This window comes from Peromyscus maniculatus, chromosome 8 (assembly GCF_049852395.1).
Source record: "Peromyscus maniculatus bairdii isolate BWxNUB_F1_BW_parent chromosome 8, HU_Pman_BW_mat_3.1, whole genome shotgun sequence".
NCBI classification, from domain to species: domain Eukaryota; kingdom Metazoa; phylum Chordata; class Mammalia; order Rodentia; family Cricetidae; genus Peromyscus; species Peromyscus maniculatus.
Window position 1 is genome coordinate 107723818 of NC_134859.1, and position 16446 is coordinate 107740263.

Consider the following 16446-nt stretch of genomic DNA (forward strand, 5'->3'; position numbering starts at 1 on the left):
AATGCTGGGAGGGAGGGACATACCTTGTGGTGACAGTTCTCATCACATTTCTCAAACCCTAGTTTAAAAGTTAATGCCCAAAAACATACTTAGAAAGAAAAGGTTTGGGGTAAAAAAGAAATACTTCTTAAAATTTATTTTGTTTAGCTTATTATTGTTGTTGATGTTGAGACAGAGCATCTCTGTACCTTGGTCTAGCCTGTAACTTGCAATCAATCCTGCCTTAGCCTTCTGCATGCTGGGATTACAGCAGTGTGCCATCAGGCATGCAACTTGAAAATACTTGAGAAGTAATATATGCTCAGGCTGAATTCCAGGGAAAGCACATGAGCGATGAGATGCAGCTCAAAGAGTTAGTCCAAAAGTGAAGACTGAGGAGGGAAAGGGTCAGGGAAGGGTGCGGTGAGTTTTGTCACTGTTGAAGAAAAGAATGTCCGTCCTCGTACAGACATTAGAAAAGAGAAGGTGTGGAATGTTATTTGCCACATGCTAAGTTGGCAAAATCAGACTTTGCTCTGGGGCGGGATGTGCCTATCACAAGGGGTATCAAACTTGTTAGCATAGTATTGGGAAATTAAACCTGAGGATTCATAGAAAGGATAAAGTGCAGATTACACAAGTGGTTCCCCTCAGGAAAGCAAGATGCAGCATAATAAAGGAGAAAACCGTGTGACAGTTCTGCATAGCTGCTAAGAATCCACGTGACACAGTTGGACCACCCCTGGCAGATCCTTCCGCATCCTAGCATACTAGGAAGAGACGGGAACACTGCTGCTTGCTTTAGACTGGGTTGTAAGACAGGCTGATCATGTCTCTGAGCCCTGACCCAGGGAGAGGCTCACCATCACTTCCTATTCAGCACCATACTGGGAGGACAGGCATTTCAGGAAAGCTGGGGGGAAAAAATAGGAACACATGTTGCCAAAAAGGAAGCTAGAGTGTATTCACAGATAACACAATTATATATGTGGGAAGTCATGGAGAAGGCAATGGGAGCCCCTGGAACTAACAGTCTACCATAGCAGGGCCCAGGACCTGAGATAATTGCTCCCAAGCCAGTTGGAGTCTTTTGTTTTATTTTTTTCTAACCACTACCTGGTTTCCATTAACATTCTAAAGTACTTGTGAATAAATATAACAAAATACATGAAGAGCTAAGGTTACAAAACTAAAAAATCACAGAGATTAACGATGAGGCAGAAAGTGACACTGTAAAGGTGGGAACACCCAGCTTTATGTGTGTAGATTTGTGTGAGACTGGCCTGAAGTTAGTGGCAATCCTCCTGCCTCAGCCTCCCAAGTGTTGTGATTGTAGATACATTCTAACCACATGCAGCCAAGATTCAGTAATTTTAAATGTTAATTCTCTTCAGCTTTGTCTATAGGCTTAGTGCTGTCCCAGTTAAAATCTTAACTTTGAAACGTACAGAAGCACAGAGGTCATAGCCAGGACAGTTTGGGAAAGGCTCAGTGTTTTATGCTCAGTATAAATCTACCATCACGTGACAGTGATGCTGCATGCAAACTGCACGTTGGTTTCGGACAAAGATGCCTAGATAATTTGATGAGGAAGGACGATTTTTCCAGAAATGGTGGTTAAAGTTGCATATAGAGAAAAAAAGTCAAAGAAACTTGCACCCTTCATTATACCTTACAGAAAAATTAACACTGCTTTTATTCTATATGCAAGAAGAGAACAAGAAAGCTAGATGACATGGGATTTTGAGATCTCACAAATGTGACACCAGCAGCACCCCACCCTTTAAAATTGAAATGGCTGATAACAGCTACTGCCGACAGACGTTCTCCAAGAGCAGTGGTGCCATCATAAGCTATAAAGATGACAGTGGTGGTTTATGTTATGTTAAAATCAGGGAGCTACCTGGTGACCAGAGGACACAAAGGCAAACAGAACCAGAGTTGTGAGGGTCGCACCCACAGGCATGAGACTGTCTACAGATGGTGTGAGGGGCAATTAAGTGTCCTCTCTGGGGACTGTGGGGACTGCAGAAGGGTAGCAGTCCCAGCTGCAAACTGCCGTCTTAAACTGGTGTATTTTATTGTATGCAAATTGAACCTCATTAAAGTTGATTTCAGTGTTTTTAAATGCAAAATGTTGAATGAAGAAATAAGAAATAGTGATAGATTTATAGCACAGTGCTTTTTTATAAATTAAACACAAATACTGTACAGTAGCAGCCATTTAAGTGCACGCATATATCTGAGTAAAAACAGAAGGACACTGTTGGAGATGTGCATGGGGGCACAGGAGAGTACTCTATGATTTGAGACTTTTCAGCATCCAGAACTAGGAGTAAGTACAGGTGTGCTGTCAGGGTCTGGGGGGTGTAGGGGAGCCTGGGACTGTGGACAATTTTCCTGGGTACCCACATATGTGAAGCAGTAGACAGAACAATGGCAGCATTTTTAAAGACCAGCTTTTCACTTCTCAGAGCTGTCACAAAGCCCAACATAGTTCACAGTAGTGGGAGCCAAGCAACAGTGGCTGCACTGACCCAATTGTAGGCACCTAAGTCCTTTGCAAAGCATGCTGTTTCCCCATGAAAATACCTAGTGAGTGAATGTTTCTATCTACAGAACAGTTGTCTTTTGATTTCTGGTTCCTGATTTGAAGCTTGTCTGTCTTCTAATTTTCTTTTGGCTCACACTCCTTTCCTGTGTTAATTAATCTAACATGGAGCACATTATCGGGAGTGCTCTCAGTGGGCAGTTTATTGCATCTAGAGTCTTTGTCAAGGTTGACTGCACCAGCACCTGGGGTTGTGTATGAAGATAGCTGAAGGGCGGCATATGAACAGAACACCCTCTCAACATAAGTGTGTTCAGAAGAGAATTAAGGTTGCATGCAGTTTGGCTCACAATAGGGTTCTCAGGGTACTGCGATAGTGAAGTGATTCCAGGAAACCTGCTCCCTCCCTGCCTCCCTGTCCTCCTCACTGGCATCAGACAATGGTAGGAGAGCAACTTATTGTCTGCTGTTAGGATACCAACCATCATCACCTTGTTTCAAATTAGTTCTGGTCCTTGTTGGAAATTGTGCCTGCAAAGCATCTAAATGACCTCATATTTATAGAACAATTGCTTCTGGGCTGCTTACTTGCACATTTGTGTCTTCAGACTGCACATCTAGGCATTTTAATGTCAGTCTGACTACTTGTCTGATTTATGTGCACATAGTATGCATAGGCTGACAACTTTGATCAGTTATACATTGCCATGTTTCATTGAAGCTTGTTGGTCCATACGGCTGTGTGTTTAATTACGGACACTCATGAGCACTGTCAGTGAATGGTGGTACTTTTCGGGTGGTGGTCTGCAGAAGCAGTCTCATTTCCTTTCACCTGCGTTGCACTGAGGTGCCTCTCAGATGGCATCTTTAGCATGCCAGGGCTGTGCTGCCATGTAGGACCTGTGCAGATGGTAGCACAGCACTGCACCGTTGTTTTAAAGTGCTCTGAATGGATCTTGGAGACAGTTAGCCTGTTTTCCTGACTCTTGCTATCCATGCTACTGCTGTCCATTTTAATGACACAGGACGGCTTCAGAAAGCCTCAAAGGCCACTTTCATCACTGCTGTGCACCACGTGGCTGGGCTGCCACAGAGGGCACTAGTTCTTTGTTAACCTTGTTTCCATTGTTGGCAACTTTGAGGTAGCCAGCCTTGTGAGTGCACAGATGATAAGGATATATGAGTCCAAGTGGCTGTCTTCTGGGAACGGGGATTTAAAGGGAGAGGGACACACTTCCATCAGTGCTTTGACAATAAGAAGGGGATGGAACACAGTGTCTTCTCTGTTGGGGCCTCCTGTGATGGATGAGGTTGCATTGGAGGGAGGAGGTGGAGGAGGAAATCCTGTGTAGATGCTCCTGTCCTGGCCATAGGCCTGACGTCAAGCTTAGAGGATAGACAGCCCAGTATAGCAGGACCTTTGAGTATCAGAGGGCAGAGATGGTCCCCAGGACATGAGAAACAGGATGAGGTTCCTGAGTGAAAAACTATATGAAAGTTGCCATACAGAGTGACTAAAATATATTACACATATGCCCTTGTATGTTCACTGGCTGTCGCTACATACAAGACAGGTGTGGGCATCCCAAGGTGAAGGCATCAGCAGACACGCTGTGCAGTGAGTTTGGGTGAAGTACCATCTAGAGAGGGTGAAAGCAGTGTCCTCACATGGTGGAGAGCATCACGAGGGAAGAGAAAGGCCTAACTGGATCACTGCAGTCCTCTCAGGACAGAGATGCTCTGAAGGCCCATTCTCATTCCTCACACCGGATCTTAGTCCTCTGTTGAACAATTCAGGGCAATGTGTATATTCAGACCATAATAGCCATCCAGGAAATTAAAACCTAATTTGGAGAGCATGGATGTGGACCTGGGTCAGTGTGGCACGGGCTCTGCCCAAGAATGAGCACCCAGTGCTTATAAGACAAGGGTCCAGATAGTTTATATTATTAGTTTCTTTTATATGCAGATAAAATTATCAATTATAAATCATTCTTTAAGAAGCCATGCTGCTATGCCATTGGCTCAAAGCAGCTGGAGCCCTCCATCCACCTCACAAAGGAGACTTGATGCTGGGAGAGTCGGAAGAGGCAGTAGCCCTCTTGGCCCCTGCTTCATGGGACTGAAGGCCAAGGACTGCCTGGGCATCATGTACAGTGCAGAGTGGAAAGCACTCCCGTTAGGTACATGTTACCCTCGTCCAGCTGTCTCCTCTCCAAAGTAAGTAAGCAGGAAAAGAGAAAGAAAAACATAGGACAAATAAAGGAAGTGAAAAATTAAAAGATGTTCTTGGCATGGGGAAAGGTGTAGCAGGTAGTGTGGGTACAGATCCCACACTGTTAACTGCCTTGTGAGAAGTTGCTTTCCCCTTAGGGTCTATTTGGGACTGTCCCTGGTATGTTGGCGTAAGAACAGATCTTGGCAGAAAGCCAGATCAAAGATGAGATGCTTGCTCCCAAGCTCTTTAGCATATTTACTTCACTTATGGCTACAGGACCTTAGGGAGCCTACCCAATAGTGAGGCCCTGGATCATGGACTCTGAGCCAGGGTTGGTACCTGTCCTTGATCATTTTTATGTATGTGTTCCACGTGCATATGTGCATGCCTCTGTGTGTGTGTGTGTGTGTGTGTGTGTGTGTGTGTGTGTGTGTGTGTGTGTATTGAATACTGCGCTTCATGCATGCTAGAAGTTTACTGACTAAGCTACATTATCAGCCCTGATGCTGATTCTTAAGCAAATATAAACCTTTGCCTTTGGTCTTGCCCTCCCCAGATATCAAAGGCCAATGTTAATCCTGAAGACCTCATTGGGCTGAGATCCTGGCTGATCCCCAGGTCTAGCTTGTGATGCTATTTGGCTCTGGAGCTGCCCTTCCTGCCCTGGCCCTTCTGTGGGGTGCCTGGCTCTTGCCCAGAGTGGACATGGTGTAAATGTGGCTCCCACCAGGGTCTTCTTAGCACACTGCCTCTCCACTTCCTGTGCCTTAAGTGTCCTCTTGCTGTCTCTTCATTGTTGAGAAGTGAATGCATGAAAGAAACTGTGTTTGATTTTCATGATATACCAAATTAAGGCTTTTTGTTTGTTTAATCTCCACAATTCTGGTTTTAGATGTCTGTTATTCTCATGAGTTAAAACAGCGGGATATGAGAAGTTAACCACTGAGTTCTCCAGTCAGCCAATGGCAAAACTGGGATTTGAACCCAAGACTCCCTGGGCTTGCAAGTCCCAGTTTTCACCACCACTCTGCCTCAATAATTTCATCTTTGTGCTTGGACGCATGCCATTCGTAGTGAGCAGAGCCCTCCACCACAGTGTGAGCAAGCACAGAGGATCTGTCCTGTCAGAGACAGTGGCATTTTGAGCCCGATGGCTATTGGTGATGAGGCCACCTGGCTGAAGCCTGCCCCAGCCAGGCTGGGCCCCTTTATGCCTCGTGATGCTGCAGCTTCGGCACAGTTTGTCACCAGTGCACCCAGGGGATTGCTGGAGGAAGTTCGGGGAAGAGGTGCTGCAGTCAGGCTGACTTATGCCACAGTGAGCTGCATCTCCAGAAGGAGGTTTTAATGTGCGTGCTGGTAAGGAGCAGTATATTCTGTGAGTGCATGGGGAAGCAGTCACTTAAAAGCATCTCTTTCTTTTATGGGGCAATTTTTCTCTTTCTTTCTCACTCCCATGCCAGTTGTTAGCCTTGATGCTTGTTGGAAGGCTCCTCCCTTTATTTTGATTTGTGCCTATCCCACCTTCCAGGGAAAGCCACTGGGGCTAACCTTGCTGGCCAACTACTGCTGGCCAGAGTTGGAATTGAACACTTCGAGTACTGTGGCCTCTGCCAGCTAGGTTCTGCTCTGTGGTACTGGTACCTTTAGTGAGCCATTATGTGGCAAAGCTCTCCTCAGGCCATACGCACCACCTTGCTTGTCTACCTGTCCCATGAAGGGAACGCTGATTGATGGTCTATTAGAAACAGCCCATGCTAGTGTGGCTCTCTGAGAAAACAGAAACTCTGCGAGTCTGAATGCTATCTAGTCCATTCTTTCCCTTGGGTGAGCCAGTTTCTTTGTGAAGATAACACTCTGTGTCCCAGCAATAGAGAGGCAGTGCAGCTGTCCAGGAAGTACTGTGGAATGGGAGCTGTGAGGTCTGTGTCAGCCTGTATTTATTAATTGCATAATACACTGTAATTTACAAGGTACTTCCAACATGGTTTCATATGTGTCTTTGCTAATCACCAGGGCCAGTCAAAGCAGCCATAAGTCGGGATGCATGAGCCATGTGATTGGTTGGGAGCCAGGTGTTAACCTGCAGCTGCCCAGTATTGCAGCCTGACTTACAGCTGAGCCTACTGGGTGCCCACCCCTGCCTGTTTTTTCTATTTGCCTGCTGCTGCTTCCCCAGAACCAGCTTATATTCTTCCTAGAGCTCACAGGTTTCTCTGTGGGCTGAGCAGGGCTGCCCCTCACAGTGCTGTGATATAGCTTGCCCTGAGGATTTACTATGCAAGGGACCACAAGATGCCACAGGAATGTGAAGACCGGACACAGCATCTATCTTCAAGATATTAGTCTTTCCTTTCTCTTCCCCTCTGGCACGGAAAGCTTTTAAATAGTTAAACCATTCTCTAAAATGTGGCTTTCCTTGCTCACTCCCTCGCACACTTAGTATACTGTCCCTTTGTCCAGGCTTCACATCTGCCCTTACATGGGGCCACATCTTCCTTTTCTTGCTTTTACCATTTCATGCAATGTGAACCGCCTAGAGCAAAGCCACACCCCTCCAAGGGACAGGGAGCCCTGCTTTGAGCAGAAGAAGCACAGGCTTGTGTTAGCTCCCAGAGGTGGGGCGGGGCCTGGGGAGCTGTGGCAAGCCTTTACTCTGTCTTTGTCTGTAACCACTTTTTAAATTTTTTCTTACATTTATTTTTTGTGCATGGGGTGTGTATATCCCACTGGTACACATGTCGGAGGATAGCTTGTGGGAGTTAGCTCCATTCTCTCAACACGTGGGTCCTAGGGATCCAACTCAAGTTGTCCAGCTTGACAAAGGTGTCTTCAGCCACCTCTTCACCCTATTCTTCTTCCTTTGGCTCTGCTGTTTGGCTTGTGGTGCATCTTGAAGGGTTTGTTGCTGCAAAGCAGACTGGAATGATGTAGAGTTGTGACAGACAGAAAATCTAGGATCAGGTGGGCTGTGCTTGCTCTGATAGAGGACACCTACTACACAGCCTGTTTTTATTACACATAGTAGACTGTAGCTAGTTTCAGGGAGAGGTCTCTGTAGGGGAGCAGTTTCAGGTTGTAGTCATACTACAGGAGAAAGCTGGGGTGGCTAAATTTTTGCACAGACTATTGACATCCACACAGGGACCAGGGGAAGGCTTTTGCCAATCCCTAAGCCTGACCTGAGAAGGCTTTGCCAGTTCCCATGGGTCTGAGGCATTGGGGTCCGTGACACATGCTCATGCAACAATGTATATTCACTCAGGCAGTTCTTCATCAGCTCCTTACACGTTCATTCAAGGATCCCTTGCTCCCCACAGGCTTATTCCTTACCACCTGTTTTCTCCGCCTCTGCCTCGGTTTAAGGTCCCTTGTTTACATCTTCTCAGAGGAGCTCTGCTCTTCCAGCTGAGCATCATCCCCCTGGCTGCAGTATACCCAAGTGCCACAAGCAAGGCATGAGGCTAAGAAGAGGGCAGAGACACGCTTCACCCTTCAGCTCCAGTGTCCACATGCACATGCCATTGTGTGGGCTCCGGAGGGAGCCTCCCTTTCCCTCACTTACCGCACAGTGTTCTGGAGCGAGCAATGGGAAGGAAAACTTGAAAGGATCAGCACAGTCTCATGTTTTGTGTTGTCTGTCTGTCCTGCCCGTGCTCTATGTAACACAACACTATGTAACACAATGTGTACCTTTATATTGTGTTTCCAAGCTGACAGTGACCACTCTTTATTATTCCCTGGTACTTTACTTTCAAGTTTAGTATTCCATCATATTTATAAATAGAATTACTTAAGCATTTGCCCAGTAGTAAAAAAATAGTAGTGTTTCCGTGGGACAAAACTCCTGCTCCTCTTCCCAAAGCACACCACTTCTCCTTGTTCTGGATTATTCTCCACATGTGTTTCTCGAATGGGACTAGCATGTCAGAAAATATAGCTCTACCTCTGTTGCTCCTAAGCTGGAAGGTTAAACTACCCCGTATCACATGTACAGATGTGTCATTTCCAGCACACTCTGGCCTTCTTTCCAAAGAGAAATTGTCCCATCTCAGGTTGTGTTCGACAGACTCTATTTTGAGGGCCATACGTGATCTGAGGTTTTGTGGGTTACAGTGTGTGAATTACTGTTGAGAAAGGTCTGCCTCTCCACCAGTTGGCTTATCTGCTTCCAGAAGCCTCTGTACCCAGTGGAGTACACCTGATGCTGAAGCCACAGACCAGGAACACAGCAGAGGAAACATTACCAACCTCCCTACCTGCTGGAAGGGGACAAGACAAAATGTATAACATACTTTCTATACAACACAATCTACATTTAAGTTTAGTTGGCGACTAGTCTGACCTCATTGCCTGTTCCCAGAACATCAGTAATTGACTGCTTGTCATAGTAGTTTCTCACCTCCTAGCCAAAGGCTATTGTCTGGCCAGTCATTCTGCTGCTGGTGAAAGGGAGCACACAGAGAACCTAGACTCAAGTCCATCGTCTCTCTAGCCGTGGCTGCGGTTCTCATTTGCTGTAGGAAGCGTGCTCTCTGATAAAAGTTGTCTTTGCCTCTGGCTGGACTTCCCTACACAATCTAAACCGGCTGTATTATCATCATGTCCAGCTGCTTCTGTTAAGACAATGCACTTACGGTCATAAAAGCAGCTGAATGTCTGGTACCTGCCAGCTGCATAATTGATGAATGGTCCATTCGGAAGATGTTAAATCTAGGTTAGAGATGTTAATGTTCAGATGTGTTCTGGGCACTTAGTTTGCCTTTAGTGGCGAGAGCCTAGGTCCTAGAAGGAATGTGCAACAGAGAAGTATATATAAAGTCAGAGGTGTGCTCTCACCTTGGCCCATCACTTAGCCATTCGCTGGGTTCTTTAGGCCTCTTCTGAACACCTTTCTTTGGTAGAGGGCAAGAGTCACAATGGCAGATGTGAAGTCCGTCAGTCAGGCAGTCCAGCTTCTGTACTCTGACTTGAAGGCACCTCAGAACCTTTGCGGTGGACATGCTAGGATAGATTCCTTCATGATAGGAGACTTAGGCATAGACACCTTAGGACGGGTGCCTTAGAATAGAAGACTCGGTGGAGGACTGAGCACTGACATCTTTGGTTGCCCTGAGCTGGAGGAGGTGCCAGCATGGCAGGTGGAGACATGAGTGTTTCCTTCTTGCTTTAGCTCTTTTCTAAATGACAAATGTTTCCATTAATTAACTTTTAATTGGCAAGTAAAAACACTGTTTTGTCTTTGGCCACACATCTTGGGTCTTGCCTTTTGCCCCTGCTCTAACACAGGTCACCCTCCCCTTGCTTTTGTGTGGTCTTTTTTTTTTTTTTTTTCTTTTTTTTTTTCCTTTTTTTGTATGGCTGTCAGGAGTTAGACCTGAATCAGTCAAAAAGTCACTGGGAGATTTTCCGATTTTTAATGAGACTGAAGATATTGCTCAGGGGTGGAACATGTTTGAAGGCTTGGGTTCTGTCCCCATTTCTCTCCTCTATTCCTGCCAATATATTAACAGGGGGAATGTCTAGGTTTAAATTACACTGAACTTTTTCAAAAAGGGCCCTGCTTATAGATGCTATTATTTGCTTGCGTGAGCCAGGGTCTCAGCATGTAGCCCAAGCTATAATACTTCTTGATCCTCCTGCATCAGTATCCCAAGTCCTGGGGTTATAGATAGGCCTGTATCACTCTGCCTGGCTTGATAATTCTGAGTTTGTGGCTCTTTCTCTCCTGGGAACTCGGAGCAGCTGAAAAACAACAACAACAAAACAAAACAAAACAAAAAAACATTAGTGTTTTCTGGGAGACCTGTGTGAAGGTTAGCCAGAGATTAAAATGTGAGATAAACTCTGAACCAACGGGGACTTGGATAACCCATCTGACTGTGTCCCAGCTTCAGCACTCAAGAGTTTCTTTGTAGAGGAGGCCTATCACAATAGCAAAGGAAGGAAGAGCAATCTCTCTGGTCTCCTAACCTGATCTTTGCAAGTGCTGGCCCTTCCTGTACGTGGGGAAGGAGTGCATGGTCCCAGCCTGCTTCAGATCTCTCCCAGCCAATTTCTTTTCTCACTTGAACTTGGATGAGAGTCAGCCTTGGCTCTGGGCCATTAGTGCTACAGCAGTTTCAGAGATCTGTGGTGACGTCATCTCAGTCCCTGTGTTAGGGACCCTCATGCTGTGCTACTCTCAGCATGCCTCTGGCCAGTCTTCCCCAGGGTCAGGCCTCTCTCAGCTGCCACCGAATGGTAAGTGGTAGAAACATGGGCTGTGTGGTGCCCTTCTGTCTGCTTTGTCCAGGTGATCTCCAACCTCCTGCTTGTGACAGTCCTAGAACTTTGTGTGACACTTCTTAATACGGAAAGGACAGATCAGGTGGCAGAAAGAGAAGTGAGATAAATGATCATGATAGGTTAGGATCTAAGTAGTTGGTTCTTTGGAATTTAAAAGAATCATGTATTTTTTTAAAACAAGTTTTAGAGTCCATCCAAAACTTCTACCATAAAGCTACCCTACCTCCTAGACCGAGGTAGATGATGGCACACCTGTCTGTGATGCACACCAAGTGTACTTATGGGGTCTGTGCCTGTCTGCTGTTGACTGTCTTCTCTCTAGCACAGTGTTGTGATTTCCAGGGGATGGTAGCTGCTGCTGCATGGCCGTTTCCCATCAGTGTGCAGTCAAGAAGCATTGCCCTAAATGAGAAGGTGTGAAGGTCAGAGTTCTGCATGTGGGCCTCTGACTCTGTGCTTCCTTCAGTAGTCTGGTACCGTTTCTAGTCCGAGTCCACACGCAGTGTGCACGTACTCCAGGTGACTTGTTTACTAGGTATAAGTTGGACTGAGGAACAAGGAGCCTGAAGCTGTCACAGACTAGGGGACAGTTCTATGAAGGGACTCCTCTGTTCTTCCATGTGGGAGCATTCCACTGCGCAAGGTGTGTTCTAAGTTTCCTCCCCAGAAGAAGTTGCCTCCGTGGGAAGGGGTGTTGCAGCTGTTGATAGCCTCAGGGGAAACATGAAGGGGCTAGGTGTGGGGAGGCAGGGGTGCACCTTTGAAAGTTTGCACCCTTGAGATGTAGCAGCTTTGTAAAGTAGATAGCCCTGAAAGGTTTTCCGCCCGTCTGCTGCCTTTTCTTTTTATTGGAAGACATGTTTCAACCATTTGAAACAGTGGTGAGAAAATACTAAAACAATAGACAATGTGGTGTCTGAGGAGCAGCACCCTTGCTGCCTGCTGCTTCCCAGCCTTTCTGTCTCTTACTCAAAGTAAAAGTATCGGCTCAGGACACCCCAAGACCAAGCTCTCAGTACAGAGGAGATTTAGTTACCCCAGTGGGGCAGAGGGCAGGGATAAGGGACAAAGACAAGAGATAAAGGACAAGGGAGAAGGGAGAGGGGACAAGGGGTATCTGTCCCGGAGGGACAAAGGACTGTCTCTGGATAGAGAGACAGATGTGACCCACAGGCAAATGGCAGTTTATAAAAGTAAAGGGGGAATGGAAACCCTGTGCTAGGGTGAGGTGTTTAATTTTAATTGGGCATGTTAATTAGGTGAACCAAAGGGAGCTTTTGATAGCTGAACTTTGGTAGTCAGCCTCGGGAGGAGGAAGTATCCAAATAAGGTACTAGACCTTGTAGCTTTAGGAATGTAATCTAATGGTTTTTAGCAAGGCAGAGGGGATGGCAGAGAAGGGTAAGGCCTGCCAGAGCCACATGCTCTCCACACTCAAGCTGGCCAGAGTTTCTTCACTTGCTAATGAAAGGATTCATTTACAGCAGAGAAAACACCAGTTCCTTCCTTACATGTGTCTAGTCCTGGCAATGGGCCTAGAAGCTGCCATTGGGAAGCCATTCTATACAGTCAAAGTGACACCTAAAGTTTGTAAATTAGCATCAAGGTGGGAAGTAAAAACAGTCTAGAGACCTTACTTGGTAGGTTCATTTGAGACAAGGTCTTACTCTGTACCCCAAACTGGCCTAGCACTCACTCTGATCTAGGCTGGCATTGAACTGGCAGCAGTCCTTCTGCTTTAGCCTCCTGAGAGCTTGGGTTACAGGAGAAATCCACCCTGTCCAACTGGCTGGCATTGTCAGTTTGTTCATTTGCTTACTTAATGTGTGTTGGTGTTTTGCCTACAAATATGTCTAGTGCACAACTTGTGTGCCTAATGTCCTACAAGTATGTCTAGTGCAGCACTTGTATGCCTAGTGTCCCTGGATCCCATGGGACTTGTGGTTACGGATAGTGGTGAGCTGCCATATGGGTGCTGAGAGTCAAACCTGGGGCCTCCGGGAGAGCAGCCGGTTCTTTTGGCCATCTTTCCAGCTAGGCTTTATTTTTGAATCAGTAATTAGGCATCCTGTCAGTGTGAGGGTACAGAGACACAGCTCTACACTGCCATCCTCAGCAGCCTAAAGAGTCCCCATTGGGTTAGGAGAAAGCAAAACACATAAAGGAGAAAGACCATACCTAAGAGTATGGCTCTGAGCTTCTCCCAGAAAGGAAGACATACCCAAGTGTGGTAGCGGTACAGGCTCGTGAGGGAGACTCAGATAACTGTCTTAGCATTAGCCACATATACCACTTACATTTCTGAGCTTGCTAAGAACCGTTTGCTTCTTCTCTCTTTTATTTGATACATGAGGTGGCTCTGGTAATGCCTTGAGTGGAATTATAATTGATAAGGTGAAATCAGGAGCCACTAGGGCCACACAAGGTGCTTAGCCGGTCGACTCACCAGCTGGCAGTGGAGCTGGAACTTTTGCTGCTCCATTGGACTTAAGGTGAGGGGCACCTTTCCCTGCTCACGTCCCCCTGGATTTCCCTGCTTTTCCATTTGCCTTAGTTTTATAACAACGTTTCTGTGAGTGGAACAGAGCAAAGGGTTTTATAGACAGAAGAGAGCTGCAGAGAGCAGAAGCAAAGACCAAAAAGGAATCCGAGTTCCTTGTGAGGCAGAAAATAGAAAAGGGATTGGTTAGCCTCAGGTCACTTCTGGTGTAAGGATTAAAGCAGGCTGGAACCTGATTGTTGGTGGCAGGCTGCAGCTGGCCTGCTGGGGGAAGTGGTGTCTCCTCTGGCTGGTTCCTGGAATCAACAGCCCAGTTTCTGACTGCTGTGTAGATGCCGCCCGCCGTGGAGGCTGTTTGGATGCTTAGCCTGGTTTGTGTCACCACTTTGTTCAAAACGGCGGCCCTTGGTGGTGGAGCTTCCAGAGGAGTCCTCTTGGCTGGTGTTACCTGACTTCGCAGTTCGGGGTCAGTAGACAGCGCTTTCCTGTTGTTTGTGTTTATTTTCTTTTGAAGACAGCGCCCCTCACAGAGCTTCCAAAGCACTTCCTGTGTGTCTTTCCCCACCTCGGGGTCCCCCTTGCCCTCTGACGCCAGTGTGACCCCCAGCTCTCTTCATACACTTCTTGATGCTGGGTGTGCCCGAGAGCGCTTGTCCCTGCACAGTTAAATGGCAGTTTGGCTGGGTGTGAAATTCTGGTTCCAAGTTACTTTTCTTCAGTGAGTTAAGCATCCCCTTCCATGGTCCTCCTGCCTCCTGCTTGTTCTGCTTATTTCCTTGAAAGTGGTCTGTTTATGAAAAGCCTCTGTATTCGTTGTTTTCAGTGGATTGTCTTTGTTGGTTTTTGGTTTGGCTTGATTTGGTTTAGTTGTTGAAACTGGCCTTGCTGTGCTGCCCAGGCTGGCTTTGAACTCCTGGGCTCAACAGTATTCCTGTCTCAGCCTCCCAAATATCTAGAACTTCAGGTTCATACTACTTTGGCCAGCTGTCCTCAGGACTCTTGAACTTCTCTCTGGTGTCCTCCATCTGTAGAATAGGTGCTGCCTCTTACTTCATGGGGAGGAGTAAACACTCACATGAGACACAGAGCGACAGCCTCCAAAGAAGAACATGAGCAACTTTCAGCTATTTGACTATTTTATTTCATTTAATATTTTAAATAAGCTTTCACTCCATAGCCCAGGCTGGCCTTGAACTTGAAATGACCCTCCTGTCTCGGTTTCCCAAATCTTTGGTTTACAAGTGTGATTCACCATACCTGGCCAGTTTTAAGGATCATTTGAGGGTTTTTTGTTTTTTGTTTTCTTAAGGCAGTCTTTCTATGTAGCCCTGTCTGTCCTGGAATTTGGTATGTAGACTGGACTGGCCTCAAACTCACAGAGATCTGCCTGCCTCTGACTCCTAGGTGCTGAGATTAAAGGTGTGAGCCACCATGCCCAGCATTGAGTCATTTTGTTTCTTCAGTTTATCCTTGGCCTTCATTGTCCAGGAACACCCTCATATAGAAGAAAAAAGAATGAAAGGTGAGACCAGTTGTTGTTCTGGTTTGGAGAGTTGATGCTATTGGTGAGGGAACTTTGTGACTTAAGCATGCTGCTCTTCAAGTGACCATAGCCTGGTTAGTTTAAATGTCTTTGCTTTAATTCCATATTTAAGAGAACTGTACCTTTTTGCTGTTATAAAATTGCCAATCTCCCAGTCAATAATCAGATTAGGCTTTTATAACAAAGTATCTATCAATTCCAAAATCTGTCTGTTTTGATGTTTTCTCTGGCTTTTGACATTATGCCACCCATTTTGGAAGTGCAAAAAGCTGCTTCTGCTCTCTTCCTTAGAGCAGTGTCAGCCCAGTTGGGTGGGGGTGGGGGTGGACGGTAGGATTGGACTGATCTCCCCAGAAGCTTGGTGTGGGACTGACCTCTTTGGCTTTGTTCCTAGCTACAGAGTGTCACTCTTGATCCTGGAATACAGCACGTGACTAAGGCAGGATCCCTCTGGGAGTCCATTGAAAGCCCTGAGGTTTCTCAGGACCTCTAATTGGTGAAATGAGGCCTTCCTCTGCCTTCTTGGGGCAAGAGACCTGCACTCCCAATTAATACTTTCAGCCTCCCATTGCCACAGGGATCCTTGCAGTCACATCCTGTCTGTAGTTCATGAGTCAGCCAGTGCTAGAGGAAGGTTTGGCTCCCTCCAGTCTAAGGTTATTGCTCGCAATTTCCTGGCAGCCTTCCCTGCTGATCCCTGGTCCTCACCCTAGGGAGACTGCTCCCGCTGTCCCCATATGTTGTGTGGATGTGTAGCCCAACAGGTGGCTCATCCTTTGCCAAGGTTATAGCACTTCCAGTTTCTTTCCTGTTTGTTCTTTGGAATTACCAAGTGGTTGGTTTTTTTGTTTGTGTGTGTGTGTGTTTTTTATTTTATTGTTTGGTTTTTTGAGGCAGTGTAGCTTTTGGAGCCTTTCCTGGAACTTGCTCTGTAGACCAGGCTGGCCTCAAACTCACAGAGATCAGCCTGCCTCTGCCTCCTAAGTGCTGGAATTAAAGGCGTTCGCCACCACCGCCTGTCTCCAAGTGGTTGTTTTTAATATTTTGTCTGGAATTTATTATTGCTTTTGACATAGGAATTAATCTGATACAAATAATCCTGTCATTACTGGGCTCCAGACTTCCCAGTCAATAAATCCATTATGGATGAGGAGACAAAACAATGAGGAGTGTGGCTCACAGGACTCAGACCCCCAAATGTGTCTCCTGTTGGTCATGCTTATCCAGCAGGAGATCTTGATGCTGTTGGAGCTGTGTACATCCATGCTGACTCCAAGGATGTAAGATGCTTGCAGGGGGCTGAGCAGAGCTCTTGGAATGTCAGCAGAAGGATCTAGCTACTCAAGAGTCCAGCCACCAGCTTGACT

At 46.4% G+C, this 16446-nt stretch overlaps 1 protein-coding gene across 4 annotated transcripts in view; it reads left to right on the forward strand.

The window, feature by feature from the left end:
- The window catches only part of Rptor (regulatory associated protein of MTOR complex 1), a 348484-nt gene that overhangs the window by 189370 nt on the left and 142668 nt on the right, over positions 1-16446 (forward strand). Inside the window, exon 1 of one of the 4 annotated variants that reach the window (XM_076543892.1) lies at positions 15037-15058. The exons of the other annotated variants lie outside the window; for them this stretch is intronic. The gene's annotated coding sequence lies outside the window, so the exon portion shown is untranslated. Of the gene's footprint in view, positions 1-15036; positions 15059-16446 lie in introns of those variants that run through there. 4 annotated transcript variants of the gene reach the window in all.